Source organism: Mytilus californianus, unplaced genomic scaffold, assembly GCF_021869535.1.
Source record: "Mytilus californianus isolate M0D057914Y unplaced genomic scaffold, xbMytCali1.0.p SCAF_37, whole genome shotgun sequence".
In the NCBI taxonomy this organism is placed as follows: Eukaryota; Metazoa; Mollusca; class Bivalvia; order Mytilida; family Mytilidae; genus Mytilus; species Mytilus californianus.
The window spans coordinates 1,047,464-1,064,132 of record NW_026262687.1 but is presented as its reverse complement, the minus strand read 5'-3'; the positions used below and the strand labels follow the sequence as shown (position 1 = coordinate 1,064,132).

At 30.8% G+C, this 16,669-nt stretch overlaps 1 long non-coding RNA gene across 1 annotated transcript; it reads right to left on the bottom strand.

Annotated features, from left to right (window-relative positions):
- Positions 1–305: 305 nt before the first annotated feature.
- On the bottom strand, positions 306–11,699 carry LOC127736795 (uncharacterized). Its single transcript, XR_007999180.1, has 3 exons — positions 11,498–11,699; positions 2,234–2,307; positions 306–1,294 (listed from the first exon to the last, which is right to left on the bottom strand). It is a non-coding gene; the product is annotated as an uncharacterized LOC127736795 (long non-coding RNA).
- Between the last annotated feature and the right edge of the window lie 4,970 nt (positions 11,700–16,669).

Genomic DNA, 16,669 nt, shown 5'->3' with positions numbered 1-16,669 from the left:
TGCTTAGTCTTTAGTTTTCTATGTTGTGTCATCTGTACTATTATTTGTCTGTTTGTCTTTTTATTTTTGGCCATGGCGTTGTCAGTTTGTTTTCGATCTATGAGTTTGACTGTCCCTCTGGTATCTTTCGTCCCTCTTTTGCTTAAATATCTCTTTCATACACGTTTTTGAGAGCTATTCAAATTATGAATGAAGGAGGGAGGGGGGGGGGGGTCCAATTATTATTCGGTATGGATGAGCAGCTAAGACATCTAGTACACAATCTTTTAATTCATTTAGAATAAGAGAAACACATAACTGTTCATATCTTATTTTTGACAACAAATACACATAAAGCTATCCTAACTACGCTAATTTATGGAGAGAAAAATAAATTTGAAAATATATTATTTATTTCCGAATGTGGTTGTAATTGCATCTGTGAAAACTTTCGAAAGCTACTTAGTTTCAGAAACTTTTAACTTATCTAAAACAAAAACATTTGCGTCCTGTTTAAAAATGAACGCTATTAATTCATCTGAAAGTCTGCCGTTGTAAGTAACAGTTTGATTTTAAACAGTCATTTATACGAGTATGTTACGCTCATTGTCCAATAGTCCACCTAATGTCAATATAAAAGTAATTTTGCAACAACCTCTATAGAATAAGGACAAACGAAAGAAAAAATGACACACACAGTAAATAATTTCCGTCTAAATTCGTCGCTAGGTAATGGTTTGACCAAGGGTTTTGCAGTTTTGTCGTCTTTTTTCTCTGTACTGTTAAAAAAAATGTAGCTGTCTCCAAACTTTTCTAAATAATCTCTAAATTCCTTTGGAAGATTGTTAATGTAAAGGTTGGCGTCACATTCTAGCCATTCACTATATGTAAAAGCTATGGTGACTCTCGTATGATATTCCCTTTGTCGATATTGCAGATACGTTTCCAATAAATCCATATCTTCAGTAGTAAAACGAAATGAAACAGGAAAGCAAAAGACTACATGATATTCTTCAGAAATTGAAAGTGTCGATAAATAGTCTTTCCTGTCTGCATTCAAGAATGTCATTTTAACTTTTCTTTTATATTTTGAATTAAATCCTTTAACTTCTTCATTTACGAAGTACGGTGTACTTTTTGTAGATTTTCTCTTAGGTTTTTCTTTCCCTGTTGTTCCGTATTTAATATCTATATCGGTTTTTTGCCAGCTTTCATCATTAACTGTTCCCAGCAAATAATTATGCAATAGATCCATTCCATATCCCTGTTTACCCAATAATATGACGTACTCTTCTTTATTACGTCTAGCCACTTCCTAAAAATACAACGAGAGTATATTAGATAATTTTTTTGTAGACAGTGTATAAATAATTTTTCAAGAAAACAGATATTTTCCCTCATGGATGCATTGATATATTGGTATCGAAAATGACAAAATATTTCCATATGATATGACCCAAAGTCTAATTTCTATATGCAAAGTCAGGATCATGACAGTCAAACAATAATAGTCCAAAGACTATGGTATAAAAAAATATTTGGTATAGAAAATAATCACACAGTTCACATTGTTAATACAAGCTTTTTCCTACAGTAAGGGGAAATGCATATTGCCATAAATATTCGATATCTCATCTGTCAGACAAAGAATAACCGACGTTTGTTTTAGAGCCAGTAATTGCATTGTTAATAGATACTGATTCATACATAAATCAATTCTTAGGCCTCGGTCTCCGAGTGGTATAAGTAGTTTAAATACTGAATGACTATCACCTAAGTTTGAATCCCGCAAGTGCGTTCAACTCGAATCTTAATTGAAAACGATTGTTATTTTCTCTGCCGAGGGTTGGGGTTGTCTGTTGGCACGAAGTCTTCCTCTACTGATAAAGTATAACCGATTCTTGGAAATGATGATTATGACAATATCAAAGTTGATACGAAAGAAAGACTGTACAGTGTCTATGGCTAGAATGACTATCTAGACATTGTTTTCACGTACCTTAGAAACATGATTACCATCACGAAACATAAGGTCACATGACCTAACAAATTATACATCATTGTCCCATATAAAATATAATTGGATTGAAACTTTCAGAGAGTTCTTATTTCCACTTTACTGTAATACGCGGGAAAATACATTTATCGAATAGGTATATGTTGATTGGCCAACACTGTTTCTTGACAAAGATGTATTTTGGAACGTTCGGTTGGAAAGTAAATGACTCATATCCATTTCATTACTATCTCTGACCTTGTATGTAGCCCTCATGATTTCTTCCAAACCAATAAGTTCCTTTATAAGTTCTGACCATATGGCTTTTTTAGCTGAAATATAATAACCATAGGAGTATCAAATTAGTACACAAAACATATTTATCTACATATTTCGCGCATATCAAGAAGACAATAAATAAGATGTTTTGAATTACTGCATAAACATATGTGATGTGTAAACATCCTTTTTGGAGTATTTAACTACATTCTGCCACCATTACAGGAATAAGTAAAACTAGACAAACTTCTTTGAACCCAGAGTATTTATCTGCCGAGTGATACAGTGGTTCTGTATTTATCAACTGAGATATATGGCATTAAAATGTTTGGTCGCAAAAGGAACTTTATAGGAAATATTTTTTCGTGTCACCTATTTAAATGAATACAAATCAGATAAGGCAGCGAATGTCAATATCCAAAATGAAAGCTGTAAGTTATATGAACTGGAATTCAGATCTGTGACAAGGGTTAATGAACTCAAAATCAGGTTCAAACTCAAATTTCTATCATTTTCTGCGTTTTTCATTGCACATACAGCCTCTCAATCACTCTTTTTTGGCACTGTTTGTTGTTGTATTGTACAGTCAGTTAAAAGATAAATATTTACTCTTTTCTTCACTTCGTCAATTAAATTTTTAATCTCCTGCTACGTAAAACTTGGACTCCTTTCCTTCCTCGTGATTATATATAATAAATATACTAATTATGTCCATATATACAGTACTACCTGTAACATTCTCTTATTAATGGTGGCCATAAAAACTATATGTATGTCCACCATGATGGCCCTATATGTCCATCATTATACCCCTGTTGCTTAATTAATACAAAAGATATTAATCAAAAACTAGTCAAATTAAAGGGAAATCATGATTGCATTTAAGTAATAAAATTATATAACTCACAGGTCAAGTGTCTCCCGTCAAATATATGTGTTTGTCAAATTTAATTACTGTTATTATGACAATAAAAATAAAAAAAAAATAAATGAAATAATAAAACTAGTTGAACATATAGATTAATACTATTTTTTTTTAAAATGTCTCATGACTGTTTTTTTTGCTGTTTTACCTTTTAAATAATTTTTTCTCAATTTAAGTTATTTTATACATGTATTTTTTTGGCAAGTGAATAATAAATGAATCTCTTATCATCTAATATTATATTGCAAAATGGCACAATGCCTGCCTTTTTCTATTGAAAAGGTGTTTCTCAAAATGTTTTTTTAAAAATTAAAATTGTTTAGGCTTAGAGATACTGATCTCCATTCAACATTGTTTAACAATGTTTTAGATTATTTTTAGGACTTATTCTAAATAAAATTTAGGCAATTCATTCTGTCTCTATTGAATAAAATATCCAAAATATTCATTACATCAAAATTTGATGATATCTGTATTGTCATATATACATATTACATTAATAATTAGTTTGTGACAAAAAAAAAAAACAAACTGAAAACAAACATTATAACGCAAAGAAATAACAATTCTATAAGAAATCAGAACACATGGAAAACAATTATAAGGTTTCTGCCCTTAGTTCTAATGACTTTTTTTTATAAAGTAGCGAATATTTTAAACATAGATGTTTAGCATTTCTTTTACTTTTTGTTCTTGGGTCAAAATGTGGGTAAGAGACATTATTATGAGAAGGTAAACAATTTTTAAATAGAGTATCTCTTAGTTGTTTTGTTAATTTTACAATCAAGGAGGAAGTGTTCTTCATCCTCCAGTAAGTTGCACAATTTACATATTCTATCCTTTCTAGGAATTTACATTATCAACTATTTTCAATTTTTAAATTCTGACCACTAATTCTTGAGTTTAATGTTTTCATCATAAGTTGTTATTCTATTTTCAAACGTATTCTTATATTTTTCTTTAAATTAATTTTTAGTCAAAGACTTTATAGAGTTTACTTCATTCAAGTCCCTACAATTATTGACTTTATCTAAAAGGCCTTGAATGAGTGAAATACGGGTTAACCGACAGAAAGTCAAAGGACATATGCATACAAAGAATATGTACCATGCGAGTCCAGCAGTTTCGACAATATAATACATAGAACAAAACGTGATTTGATTTAATAGTTCATAAAAATTTGACAATCTATAGAAGTGTACTTTATTTTTTCCGGAGACAAATTTTGGATGTTAACTGACAGAAATTAGCCAAACTGAAGATAACATATTCGATAAGTTTACTATTGTTCCAAAAAAAAAAACATTTTTTTCTTTAAATAATTTCTTTTCATAAGATTCACTTTTTTTAGAGATCAGGAAATTTTTCACTAGCATTTTTAATGAGCATTTATCAAACTTTGATGATATACTAGTATATTGAATGAAGGACAGAACGTTACTGAACAAAAAGTATGATACTTATTATAACTTATCGCCATCAACCTATGTTTTATGAACCCAATAAATGGCCAACATCTCAAGATTTGATACCCAATAAATGATCACCATTTGATGTTGACCAAACATGAGGGTGGACATAATTAAGAGAATGTCGCAGGTTGTACTGTAGTAGTTCATAAACATATTTACACGAGCATTTCGTGAAGCGGGTACTCGATGTACCAAATCTTTAAAGTATTCACATAAAATAACATTTTGAATATAATAACACATGAACGCGAAGTTTCAGAATTTCGATATTAAAAAGGTTAGTTATGAATATAAAATGTGTTTTCATCCGTGTATCACCTTCACCTTTACCAATAGACCACAACGAGTGTTGGTCAAGGGCCGACAGACTTCCTCGGGAATGGTTTTGTTTCCAGTAACTCAGGCTTTCGCACTGAACTCTTACAGTTTTAAGGAATTTATTCCTCCTCCCAAACATCAATTTGAAAAAAAAACTACCAGCGTATCGATTATTGATAATTTGTATAGCGATCAAGATTATTATTTTAAGCTTGACTAGATTATTATTTTAGTTTGACTACCACTTGTCAAGATAAGATTCATGTTACATCTTATTGATGAAGGATATTAGTTATCCGAAATATCTAACATTTGTTCATGATTTTATCATTTTTTGGTGATGCTGTACCCATTTAGACTTGTTATATATTATATTTTGTAGTGTACTGTATCATAATTATATGATTCATCGCCTCGTAAGATTTATCGTTGGCTATTATTCAGTCATTTAATATATATATATTGTTGCTGTGTTATACATATTTGTGTTTCGTTCATTTTTTGTACATTAATTCGGCCGTTAGTTTTCTCGTTTGAATTGTTTTACATTTGTGATTTCGGGGCCTTTTATAGCTGACTATGCGGTGTAGGCTTTGCTTATTGTCAAAGGCCGTACGGTGACTTATAGCTGTTGCTTTCTGTGTAATATTGTCTCTTGTGGAGAGTTGATAACAACGTTCAACCCTATGATTGCGTTGGATAAAAACCGCATTTTTTATACGTGTGCATGCAAAACAAATTTCTTGGTAGAGGGGTCTAAATATATATATATAAATATATATATATGAGTCTAAAAGATTGTGTAACAATACCGATAAATAGATTGAAAACAAAACACTAAAAAGTGTTGAATATCATCGCACAAAGATGCAAAAACTGAACAGATGATATAAATTATACAATACTTGCAATTATTTCGGCTCAACAAATGGCCTTCCTCAGTGTTAAAAGTTTTAACAATACTGATATATAATGTGTAAGGTGTAAACATAGATCAGTAATAATACAGGTAAATTTTGGTCGATTGATTTTAATCCAAAATCCTGAATATCATAATATTAACATTAGACTGTAAATTTAATTATTTCTTTCTATTGATTCCATTTGGATGGAGGACACCCAGTGTTTTTATCCAAAACTTCTCCCGATTCTCTCTTTGCCTATTTTGCCATGTACAATCCTGTTCGATATGGAATCAATAGAAAGAAATAAGTAAATTTACAGTCTAATGTTTATATTTATTTTATCCTCAGGTGCATTTTTCTTGCATTCTTTCTTGTCTGATTTAGGTGTTTTATTATCAGATTCTATCATGTCTTTTTTAGATTGTTCCGTTTTATTCTCAGTTTCTTTCATGTCTGTCTTAGGTTTATTGGTTTTATTTTCAGTGAAAAGTCGAGCTACAGCTTTCCTTGTTGGTGCTACTTTAAAGATGTATCTACGCCACATCGTAATGCTGATGAAGATAAACTAAAACGAAACACAAGTTTATAACAAAAGTTTTTTTTTTATCCCTATCAAATTTCATTTTAATATTTTACTATAGAAATATTACATGAGGTCCGTATACCAGCATAATGAAAAAGCATTTGCTAAATGCAAATAGCAATGTGTAGGGCATGAGACAAATATTTTAGGTCATAAGACTGGCTCTTGATTTACAATATCAACTATCGTAGGCTTTAGTAAATTTCTAAACTCTAATGTCGTTAAATGAAATGCATCATTGTGCATCGCCACTGATATTAAAAAGGCGGAAAATTAACATGATTAACTTCTTTCCTTTGAATGTTTTTAAATTTAAAAATGCAATTATGTGAATATGTATCAGAAACATGTTTTTCGCATAAATTTCAAAAATTTTTTTTTTACAAATAGAAAAAATATAATAACGTATAGCAGTACTTATTTTCTGCTTGACATTTTCGATGCACTACATTATCGAATTGCAGATTATTTGCTGCACCTCATTTAAAGCATTTTACTGTAATGAAAGATGTACTTAATATGCTAGATGTATACTCACAGAAACTATGATGATATGTATAAAGAAGTATATATTTTCTTTGTTAACATTTCTTAACGTTTAAGCAGTAACGTTTATTGGCAGATTGTAGGTATTTTTGAGGGCATTTTTAATAGCAGACATGTTCCTGTACTGTTAGGAATCACAGTTAATGGCCAAATTCATTTAAAGTTCGTATCAATTCCAATGAAATAATAACTTCAAATACCACTTACCTTTACATTGATGATATGGTTGCTTAAAATAATCAGGAACTCTCTAATTTTACCGTAGAAATTTACAAAAGAGAACTTACTTTTAATAATCATATTATTAATATGAATAACAGTCCTTTTCTTGATTTACTTATTTCAGTTTTAAAAGAGAAAATCTGATAAAGAAATCGCGACATAAAAAGAGACAACTTTTCGTTCCGTATTGTTAGTTTTCCTTTTTTGACGGTCGTGTTCCCTTCTTACGGTGTGTGTGTTTCCCAAATTTTTCGCTATGCTCGTGTCTATAGAAAAGAGTTATATTTCAATGGACCTAATCTTTGTATAACTTGTTAAACATACAGTAAGGAATATCGTTACCATGAATTTACTTCAAACTTTTGTTGTTTTTTTTTTCGTGTAAATGTAGAATTTTTATAAAAACGGGATATCACAAACTATTTTGTACGGCAAGATTGTTTATAAAGCACATATATTTGAATATGATTGAAGATAAATTACTAATCCCTTGACGTAATTTATTCTGAAAGATATCATTTTAAAAGTGTCCCAAAATCAGATTCTTTGAATATGGGTTTTATTGGTACCAAATTGATTTTGTATTCGATAAAATAAAACATACCGATGTATGTATTGCTTTGCATTTATGCATACAAATAGTCCTATATACTGGCAATATTATGGGATATGTTGGTACTGCACATGGCCATGTTTTTTTTTACAGACTGCTTTTCACGACTCTAAACCCAATCAAACATTGGTGTCAATATACATGTAATGGAATTTTATGCGACTGTCATACAAGTGAAAGGTTTACCTAACTATCAAACTGGGCTTAATCTACTATTTTCTACATAAGAAAATGCCTGTACCAAGTAAGGAATATGACAGTTGTTTTCCATTTGCTTGATTTGTTTGAGTTTTTGATTTTGCAATTTGATAAAGGACTTTCCGATTTGAATTTTCCTTGGAGTTTGGTATTTTTGTTATTTAACTATTTTCAGTTCTTTAAGTTGGGAAGTGCTTGTGAACGTTCATATCTTCCCATATTTGAAACTATTGTGAAAAAGTACAACTGCAAGGAATTCAACTGAACATATCAGTTGAAAAGAGCTTCACTCATTAGATTGGTACTCAACATCTAATCAAAATAATTAAAAGGCAAAAGAAACCCCACATATTTCTGAGTAATGGTAGTTAGTGAAAGCTAATCAACTACAAATAGACGATGTTCCCCAGCTTAAACTGTCAATACATTACGAACAGATGTATAGGAAATACACCAGTCATAACTGAGTATTACATTACGCGCGTCTTGTGTATTAAACAATAAGCCTGATATATGTGACGAAATTTTACAAGTAGAGTTGGGTGCAGACCAAGCATAACATAAAGTAAATGCGCGTTTACTATAATTACTTTAATGTGGTTAAAATGGAAACGTGCGTTTACTCGTTGTCCGTTTAATCAGTATTCAACGGTCGCTTTACACACTACACGCGCGTTTTCTCTTACTGTTATTTATTTGTAAAATATATAAAAACACTTTTTTTCTTGTTCAAATGAATTTTATTTTATATTCAAGTTTGTATATAAAGCAATAACCTTTTTACGGTAGATTTAATTAGGCAATGCTTCAAGACTAAAACTAAAACAATTGACATCAAACGATCTAAGAAATTTTGTTTTCAGACAATACCCTTAACTCAAAATATTTGTCGTAGTTCACGGCTTACTGCATTTTGTAATGATTTTGTTAATAGACTTATTTATACGATGTATGATAGAAATTTGATTAACCCGCTTTTACTCTGCAGACCAAAGAAATTGCTTTTTATAAAAAGAAAAAAAAAAAAAACACCTACAGGCTCGTACAAGAATATTATAAATGGAAAGGAGAATTGTTGGCACTTTTTAGTGTTATCGACATATCTATAAGTAACCATAAATTTAAAGAGCTCTCAATTTGTGTAAAACTATCCATCCTGAGGTACCGAATGAACCAAAGTTTAATGCCGGTACATAATGATCAAGAAACAAGGGAAATATTGGCACCTTGTATTGATGCTGATAACAAATTGTGCAATTTTTAACTCAGATACCTTCCCTATAATGACAAATAATCCATTATGGGGTATAAAAAGTACTCCCTTATCTGGCAAGTACGTGAGTATTATGTTAAAAAAGAGAAATGTTGGCACGTTTGATTGTTATAGACATATGTGTTAGAAACATTAAAATTAAAGAACTCTCAATTTGTGTAAAACTATCTATCCTAGTGTACTAAACGACGAAAAATTAATGCTGTTAAATAATATTTTAACAAAGGGGAACAAATTGGCACCTTACATTGATGTTGACAACGAAATGTCAACTTTATAAACTTAGATTCCTTCTCTATGACAAACAGTCCATTTAAGGGTATACAAAGTACTCCATTAGCAGGCCAGTATTATGTTAAAAAAGACAAATATTGACACTTTTGATTGTTATAAACATATGTATTAGAAACCCACAATTAAAGAGCTCTCAATGTGTGTCAAAACTTGATGTTCTAAACGAAACCAATTTAAAGATGTTACATAATATTCTAACAAAGGGAAAAATATTGGTACCTTATATTAATGCCTAAAACAAGTTTTGCAATTTCAAAATTATCTTTCTTCACTTGTATGTCTTACAATCATTGAGTATAAGGAAATAAGTTTTATCTTCAATTGCAAATTTGTATGTTGACCCAAATTTTTAAACCTCATTTAATGCAAAATTGTAAAAAGCATGCGAAAATGATATTTCAGAAAACATCAGGAGTAAGTGTTCAACTGTTGACAACATTGTTTACGGCAAAATTATATTGGTCAGGCTTCAAGAAATATCATGAATCGGAACATTTAGTTTTTGGACCATGTGATCGTTTTAAAATCCATGTCCACTGACGAAATAAATTAATAAGGTTTTACGCTTCGGAAAGAAATATTTGTTTGTTACCTATGGACAATTTTAAATTTTCAATTATTTAAATACGCATCATAACATGCATTGTAATTGTTAATTTATATATTTCTTGAAAATTGGGCTGTTGAGCAATTTTACATGGCTAGTCATTTGGTATGATTAGTCAGTCTATCCAGGATACCCTTATAAATGTGCGTTTTACTTCTAACAAAATCAGAATTCGTGCCTTTTTCACGTTAACCTGGAGGTAAATGTCAAAGTAAATACCCATCTACTTTTTATATCTAATGACTTTGTTGAGATCACGGGCAGTTTTCATCGATTGAATGAACGCCGTGCTATATTTTTTATTACGGTTTACATTCAATGCTTGGTCTGCACCCAACTGTACTGCTAGCGGTAGTTTTGTTTCAAAACTTTCACCTGTCCGGTAGTGATCATTCCTTCGCTTACTTCAAAAATCATTTATACGGTCATTTTTTTTTTAAATCTGCTTTATAAAGAATGTCAATTTTATAAACACTAAGGTTTTTCGACCCTTGTAAAAGATTGCTTTGCTCGAATCTTTGGTCTACAATACTCTTGAACTTAATATTTGATTTAACCTTCACATAAATTTGATTCGACCGCCACGAGACGAAATGCGAGTATGACGTTCAAAATTATAATCCTGGATTCTTTGATGATTTCTTACTCTTCATCAAATTAATATTTGTTGACAGGTTTCATTCAAAGAATTAATAGGTTAGCATAACTCCTATTTTAATTTTTACGAACTCTATAAACAACATCATAGTGAAACTAATGAGGTTATATATACAGGAACAGCAACACACTTCAAAATGAAATCCCTTGTCTAGAAATAATTGTATTAAGGTTTAATAAACGAGTTAGAAAATATACACATAAGAGAAGGGTCAAAAGAACACAACCCTCCAGTCCTGGTAAAAAATGCTGTGAATCTGATGAAACAGAAATATCGAAATAAGTTTAAGAGGATAAGCATGGATGTTTATATTAATTTTTTTTATACTCAGATCTCTGGGGTAGATGTTTTTAGTAAGGTTTGGATTTCTTAGTTATTTAAAGCAGCACAATGTTAATGCAAGTTTTATTACATTATTATATCTAATGAAAGTAAGAGTTTATGAAACTTGGCCATAACCTGCGATTTATAACAATACAGGAGCTAGTGTCATATATAAAGGGTACAATATGTACACAAAGTAATACCAACATGTTGTAGATAGATTTTTTTTTCCGAAACACACATTTGAAGGTTCAATATTGAAAATCGGAACGTATTAAAATTGTAAAACTATATCTTTAACTTACTTTTCTTTTCAGAAATATCCAAACGCTACATGGACAACCATTCGTACATTCCTCATGCTAAAGGGAAAGGAAAATGCATAGTCATCGTAATAGACCTGTAAAGTCAAATTGCAGCCACACTAGAAGAGAAATAATTTAACGGATGATAAATGCAAAAGCCTTATAAGAAGACTATCGCCATCACATTTTGTGAACAATTTAACTATAAACCCGTTTAAAAAGCAAATCGATTGCACACAAATATGGCTGTTATCGCTTGTTTATAACTTGTTTTTCTAACAATGAAAGCAAATTCAGACAGATATGGTGAATAAAAAAAAAAGTCAAATATATTCACACCAATGAATATTTCTATATATTCAAACAAACACGAAGATCAACCAACCACATACACGAAAAAAAAAATGAATGAATGAATGGATAAACACAAAGGTGATTTTAAAACAAGTGAATCAAAAAAATTTAACATTAATGTGATCGATTTAACCTGTTATTGATTGAACAAACAGACATAATAGGTAAAAATGTCAAAAAAAAGAGTACAGCAGTCAACATTGCGTTATAATCTTAATCACTATAAAAACAACCAAAATATGTCAACAAAGAAAACCAAAAAGGCATATAGACAAAGCACACAAGCAAAAATGAAAGACAAGAATACAAAAATTTACATATTATATACCATAGCACAATAACACAATGACGGGAAAATTAAGTACCGAGCCACGTCAAATGGATATTACCAAAAGTGGACTAAACAGTAAAAGTAATAATTCACAAAGACAAATAAAAGATCACTATAACACGTAATTAGGATGATAAACAACGTCAGTACCTATAATCTATACATCAAGACCATCGTGTACCATCTGGGATGTCTTTACGGAATATTTATCAACAAGGTCTTGGTATCTTCCGATGAACATTTAAAAAAAAAAAGACGAGACGTTCTTTGACATAACCCTGGAAAAACTTGTAAACGCACAGGTATATGAAAAAATAATTTTGATCTTTTTTTATCATTTTACACAATGATTATGTACGTAAAAAATAAATACATGTTGTATTTATCTCGTTCAAATATGACTTCATTTCTGTATGATAAAAAAATAATCCATTAAGATTGGTGTCTTAATTGTCAATAAACTCATCATAGATACCAGGATTGAAATTTTGTAAATTGATATTAAATGGAGTTATTTCAAAGTCGATAGGAAAAAATAGTGTTACAGATAGGTGCGGTCCTAACCTGTACAAAAGTTAACTTTGAGCAGACTTGTTGACTGCTTTTCAAGTTAACTTGGGAAATTTTAAGCAGACAAGCAAGTTAACTTTGTCGTTGGTAGACCAGACCTACGGTCTGCTTTTTAGGACTGCTGCAGACCTATTGACGGGTCTGCTCCAGACCAGACCTGTGGACAAGTCTGCTTTTGACCAGTCCTGAGGACAGGTCTGCTCCAGACTAGACCTGTGGACAGGTCTGCTCCAGACCAGACCTGTGGACAAGTCTGCTATTGACCAGACCTTTGAACAGGTCTGCTTATGATAGATTACCGTGTTTATGACTTTTGATATCAGACCTGAGCTTTTAATATGTAAACAATAATCCCATCGTTCTTTTTTCCCTGTATAGCAAATTTCTTTACTCGTTAGACTCTATCGATATTATACACATTAAAAAAAAATCTTTTTTTTTATTTCATGTAGTATTATATACATTAAACAAAGGCTATAAAATTACACACTTGTGATCACATACAGCTATCGTTAGAAAAAGGAAAGTTTTTATTTAATCAGAAGGCGGATAGAAAGGCTATCCAACGCATCGGAACAATATTTTTATGTCATGGGATTTCAACATCATTGTCGACGTTGCTTCGTTCCCCATTTTTTACAGTCTCTTCCTAAATTAAACTTTATGCATTACATGGATATTTCATCGTAATTCACCTTGTTTGCCTTGGATTTACGATTCTGTTTTCGACAAAATATTCTAACGAAAATTGTACAGTGTCCGGATACGTAAGGTGTTGAATAATTATGAATAATCTCGTCAATTTTGTCAGATTTGTCTTTACGGATTAAAAATGATAATATGGGACTTCCAAAACAATATACTCGTTGTGCACATGAATGAAATAGTTGCCACTTGAGGTTTAGCTACAAACAAAATCAATCAACCGACATAATGTACCAACAGTATACTATTCCCAGAAGAGAACTTCTTATACTTTTCATTATAAAGTAAAAATGAAATCAGACATGTTAGTGTTGGATGATGCAGTCAAATAGTTTTGTTATACACACCATCTTGAACTACTAACTTTAGTGATGGTCTAATATTATTAATACAGAGATGAAATGCTGACAATCTAAATCGATGCGGAAAAGATATTGCATCCATTGTTTTCCAATATTGCTGGCATTTGTATTATAATACAGTACATCCTGACATTAAAAAAAACTTCTGATTAAATATTATGCAGCCATATAGATCTACATACTAAAGTGCAAATATGGTCAGTTTTAGTTGATACGGTCATAACATTTTGCTATACCAGTCAGACTGAGGTATCAAAAGTACTGAAATTTTGTTACATATCAGTATATTGAGCAACAGGAGGACATGCTGGCACTCTAAATTGATGCGGACAAAATTTTGTATTCATTGTGTTCCAATATTACTGTCATTTGTATTATACATTAAATCCTGACATAAAATATTACTGAATTAATATGCGGCTATAAAGATTTACATAATAAAGTGCAAATATGGTCAGTTTTGGTTGATGCGGTCTAATAATTTTGCTATACAAGTCAGCCATGGGTATCAAAACTACTGAAATTTAGTTACGTATCAATATATCATGTATATTGACCAAAAGGAGGACATGCTGGCACTCTAAATTTATGAGGACAAAAATTTGTAGTTGTTGTGTTCCAATATTGCTGTCATTTGTATTATACATTAAATCCTGACAAAAAAATAGTTGCTGATTTACTATGCGGCTATAGAGATTTACAAAATAAAGTGCAAATATGGTCAGTTTTGGTTAATGTGGTCAAATAAGTTTGCTATACAAGTCAGGCTGAGGTATCAAAACTACTTAAATTTAGTAACATATCAATATATCATGTATATTGAACAAAAGGAGACATGCTGGCACTCTAAAATTATGCAGACAAAATTTTGTAGTTGTTGTGTTCCAATATTGCTGTCATTTGTATTATACATTAAATCCTGACATAAAAATAGTTGCTGATTTACTATGTGGCTATATAGATTTACAAAATAAAGTGCAAATATGGTCAGTTAAATAATTTTGTTATAGGAGTCAGCCTGGGGTATCAAATCTACTGCAAATATGGTCAGTTTTGGTTAATGTGGTCAAATAAGTTTGCTATACAAGTCAGGCTGAGGTATCAAAACTACTGAAATTTAGTAACATATCAATATATCATGTATATTGAACAAAAGGAGGACATGCTGGCACTCTAAAATTATGCAGACAAAATTTTGTAGTTGTTGTGTTCCAATATTGCTGTCATTTGTATTATACATTAAATCCTGACATAAAAATAGTTGCTGATTTACTATGTGGCTATATAGATTTACAAAATAAAGTGCAAATATGGTCAGTTTTGGTTGATACGGTTAAATAATTTTGTTATAGGAGTCAGCCTGGGGTATCAAAACTACTGAAATTTTGTTAAGTATCAATATATTGAACAAAAGGAGGACATGCTGGCACTCTAACTTTATGCGGACAAAAATTTGTATTTTGTGTTTTAATATTGCTGTCATTTGTATTATACATTAAATCCTGACAAAAACATAGTTGCTGATTTACTACGCGGCTAAATAGATTTACAAAATAAAGTGCAAATATGGTCAGTTTTGGTTGATACGGTCAAATAATTTTGTTATAGGAGTCAGCCTTAGGTATCAAAACTACTTAAATTTTGTTACGTATCAATATATTGAACAAAAGGAGGACATGCTGGCACTCTAAATTTATGCGGACACAAATTTGTAGTTGTTGTGTTCCAATATTGCTGTCATTTGTTTTATACATTAAATCCTGACATAAAAATAGTTGCTGAATTATTATGAGGCTATAAAGATTTACATAATAAAGTGCAAATATGGTCAGTTTTGGTTGATGCGGTCTAATAATTTTGCTATACAATTCAGCCTGGGGTATCAAAACTGCTGAAATTTAGTTACGTATCAATATATCATGTTTATTGACCAAAAGGAGGACATGCTGGCACTCTAAATGTATGCGGACAAAATTTTGTAGTTGTTGTGTTCCAATATTTCTGTCATTTGTATTATTTATTAAATCCTGACATAAAAATGGTTGCTGATTTACTATGCAGTTATATATATTTACAAAATAAAGTGCAAATATGGTCAGTATTTGTTAATGCGGTCAAATAATTTTGCTATACAAGTCAGCCTTAGGTTTCAAAACTACTGAAATTTAGTTACGTATCAATATATCATGTATATTGAACAAAAGGAGGACATGCTGGCACTCTAAATTTATGCAAACAAAGTTTTGTAGTTGTTGTGTTCCAATATTGCTGCCATTTGTATTATACATTAAATCCTGACATAAAAATAGTTGCTCATTTACTATGTGGCTATATAGATTTACAAAATAAAGTGCAAATATGGTCAGTTTTGGTTGATACGGTCAAATAATTTTGTTATCGGAGTCAGCCTGGGGTATCAAAACTACTGAAATTTTGTTACGTATCAATATATTGAACAAAAGGAGGACATGCTGGCACTCTAAATTAATGCGGACAAAAATGTGTTATTGTTGTGTTCCAATATTGCTGTCATTTGTATTATACATTAAATCCTGACATAAAAATAGTTGCTGATTTACTTTGCGGCTATATAGATTTACTAAATAAAGTGAAAATATGGTCAGATTTGGTTGTTACGGTCAAATAATTTGGTATAGGAGTCAGCCTGAGGTATCAAAACTACTAAAATTTGGTTGCGAGACAATATTTTGATTAAAAAGAGGACATGCTGGCAATCTAGATTGATACGGACAAAATTTTGTATTCACATTATGTTCCAATATTGCTGTCATTTGTATTATACAATACATCCTGACATAAAAATAGTTGCTCATTTACTATGTGGCTATA